The following is a 3262-nucleotide window of genomic DNA, read 5'->3' as shown; positions in this document are numbered from 1 at the left end:
GCGCGCGCGCGTGCGGGGGTACTCGAGGACAATGGCGAGCCGTTGGCGAATTTTCGTTGAAATAACAGTTGAAAGCGCACGGGCTCTGTGAAAAATGTCGTTCCTCCTCACCCTCGTCATCGTTCCTCCTCGCCCCTCCACCACCTGCTGCAAAGCAAATAAAGTAGAAAAGGGGGGCAAAAGCCGCCGCTGTAGTCGCCTCCGCCACCGACCACCACTGTTCCGCGCTTGTTTTTTCTTCCCCTCCTCCTCCCTCTCCTCTCCACTCCACTCCATTCCATCTCTCCCTACCGTGCCAGTGGCAAGCCCGTGCCAGTGGGACACATTGGCGTAGATGCGTAGGTACCAAATACCATATATTTAAAGCCCCCGTTGTTTTTCCGAGCCAAAACGTTAAAGGGCCCTTCTTCTCCCATCTTTTTTTTTTTTCGACGGCGATCGTAAATAAGTTGGAAGATAGGGGGCGGGGAGGGTGTGGGAGAGGCAGGAGGGAGGGGAGCTGGTAAGAATCGGTAATCGTAAATCTCGGGGTTGGCTCGATTTAACATCGAAGCGAGGTGGACATCGCGGAGGAAAAGAGAAAGGGAAAAAAAGGAAGCTCGACGACGAAAGGTTGGATGGCGGAAGTGGGAAGTGAAAGAAAGAAAGAAAGAAAGAAAGAAAGAAAGAAAAGGAAAGAGAAGAGAGAGGGAAAAGAAAGAAAGAAGGGAAAAAAAGGAAAAATCGTTGGCGGGTCGTGGTTCGATACCGAGTCGAATGGAATTTATTAGGACTCCCTTTGTCCGATAGCGTTCCAGGGGAGGAAAATGCCAGCTATGTCGAAGCGCATCGGTGGCACGTGCTTCACATACGCGCGTTCGTTTGACCACGTAGCCGGAACCACGTGATTTCCCGCCGCATAGACTGGACTCTCCTCTCCCTGGAACGAAAACTCTGCTCGCCCGGCCGAAAAACTGAAAAAGAAAAAACGACAACGCGTAACGACACGGAGAATTGGCGAGGACGGGGAGGCCGCGCGACCCGTCACCGGGCTGATGGAAGGCGGATGGAAAGGTATACGAAAAGGGTACAACGAGACCCGAGAGTACATTTGGACGATGGATCGAAGGATGGGGGATGAGATTCGATATGGCGGGATGGCGCGTTAACGTTGCACGTTTTTATTTTGCATGCGCACGTACGCGGTGGTCGTATGCACTTCCATCTATTTCCAACCTCCTCCTCGCGCAGGAGGTTGGAAACGCGGCTTGAATAAATATTCAACGACTCCAGCGGACCGCGCTCGAGATTTTTCCTGTCTTCGCGAGGGGAACAAAGAGAAGGGATGGAGGGTTGAACGATCGGTAGGGCTGGTGCCGGTTTAATGGTTTTCTAAAAGCATCCGTCGATACTGATGATCGTTCTTCCTTTCTTCCTTCGTGCAGTACCCATTGGGGGATACTATCGCGATAGGTCGTGTCGCTTGGAACCGAAAATGGGGAAAAGATCCCTTCTTCCTCTCGAATCTCGACTTTACCGCTTCGTCGCGTTTCCGATTTGTCGAACATTGCGATGCATTGTTTCTCTACGATACACATCGGCTAATCCGATTCGGTTGGTTTGTTACGCGAGATGCAACAACAAAAGAAAGAAAGCATGGGAATCGGAAAGGGTACGGAAAGAGGAGAAAAGAAAAAAGGAAAATAAAAAAAATTGAACGGCACGCGGCATCGATATTTCTTCCCTTCGTAACGAAGCGTTGGCCGCCTAGGATAAATTCCACGTTCGTTCGTGGTTAAAATATCGGTCGAACCACCGCGAAACACATCGGTCCCGTTTTTCATTTCCCACGTTTTTCTCCCCGATTCGTCGTCCGTCGGCTTATCCGTGCGATTTAACGGAATTAATATCCGAGCGCGTGACCAGATCGTTAAGCCTGCTCCCCCTCCCCCTCTGTGTGTACCGACCTGTGTACACGAATAATCTACAGATTGCCTATACCGGCCGTGCCTGGCCACCGGAATGACCCGTTCAATCCGACGGGCGCAGCATGCCATCGCGGCAAACCAATCGTATCTCTTCAAAGCGACCTTATTTGTACGTCGTCGGGATTATATAAGCCGAATCCCGATTTCGGCTTACAAACGAGATTTTTTCTCCGCTTCGAGGATTCGTCTCGAAAATTCTGAAACGAATTATTATCGTTATCCAAATATCGTACGAGATCGAAGTTTCGAATCGAATCTTTCGAGGGAAAATAAGCATTAATTTATAATCGGATTCAAAATTATCCAATTCGACTCGCTTTGCCGAAAAGTTACGAAAAATCTCAGACTCTCGTATCTTCGTCCCTAGATTCGCACCCGAGTCTCGAAATCGAGATTCGAAATCGCGCGTTTCGGTATTCAGACTGTTCACTGGCTTACGTACGAGTGAACTGGAGTCTCCGGACACCTACTTCGATACTTAATATTAATTACCTCGGGGATCGAGTCGAAGCTGGTTCATTTACGCTCGCGAGTACGCGTGATCGCGCCGAGTCCGTGCTAACTGTATGTATATATATATATATATCGGTATTAAAGTTCTCCCAGTCCAGCGGTGTTCTGGGACGAGCCAGAACGGAAACGCACGCGCGTATATTTGCAGTTAGACGCGTCCCTGCGATAAATTTTCCCACTGATTCACCCGATCCAATAACAAACTGATTCGCTCGAAACGGGATGAGCGTCTTCGGAGGAAATATCGAAACGTCCGTTGCAGAAGATTCGGAGAAAAATTATTAATAATCTTTACACGATATTCGCCTAAATAATAGATCGATCGGAACGGAGAAACTCGAAACTCTTCCTCGATTAAAAATTCGTTTCCTACACGTTCGAGGAACTTTAAACACACAGCTTCCTATATCCTCTTTTTTTCAAAGAGATGACGTTACTCGATAATCGTCCAGGATCGTCCGTCGACGAGTTTATCCGATAACTCGGAAAATTACTCGACGCCCGTGAAACTCGGTTACGAGCCGAGCCATCATCATCCGAGCCTCCGAGTCTTCCTCCTCTTCTACCTCCTCTCTCTTCTTTTCTTTCTCTTCTTCTTTCCTTTTTTCTCCTCTCTTCTCTCTTTTTAACGCCGACAAAGTTTTCTCGCGCTTCGAAAAGTGGCGGGATATTAAAAGGGGAGAAAGAGTAGTGGTCCGTAACCGTGAGAGGCGCAATGTGGCGCAGCACCGTTTATGAGCCACTTTCGTCACCGTGAAGCGACACAAAGCGGCAGTTTGCCG

General features: G+C 49.0%; 1 protein-coding gene and 1 long non-coding RNA gene across 6 annotated transcripts in view; one reads left to right on the top strand and one right to left on the bottom strand.

Moving 5' to 3' along the window:
• The window catches only part of LOC102672945 (kin of IRRE-like protein 2), a 123898-nt gene that overhangs the window by 68183 nt on the left and 52453 nt on the right, over window positions 1–3262 (top strand). The gene's annotated exons all lie outside the window — the stretch shown is intronic.
• LOC102672845 overlaps window positions 1–3262 on the bottom strand; it is a 104706-nt gene that overhangs the window by 49603 nt on the left and 51841 nt on the right. For 2 of the 4 annotated variants that reach the window (XR_004150705.1, XR_004150707.1), the window contains one exon: window positions 741–953. The exons of the other annotated variants lie outside the window; for them this stretch is intronic. This is a non-coding gene — a long non-coding RNA (uncharacterized LOC102672845). Of the gene's footprint in view, window positions 1–740; window positions 954–3262 lie in introns of those variants that run through there. 4 annotated transcript variants of the gene reach the window in all.

Source organism: Apis dorsata, unplaced genomic scaffold, assembly GCF_000469605.1.
Source record: "Apis dorsata unplaced genomic scaffold, Apis dorsata 1.3 scaffold_286, whole genome shotgun sequence".
Classification (NCBI taxonomy): domain Eukaryota; kingdom Metazoa; phylum Arthropoda; class Insecta; order Hymenoptera; family Apidae; genus Apis; species Apis dorsata.
The sequence above is the reverse complement of the archived record's forward strand: the minus strand, read 5'-3'. Positions and strand labels throughout refer to the sequence as shown.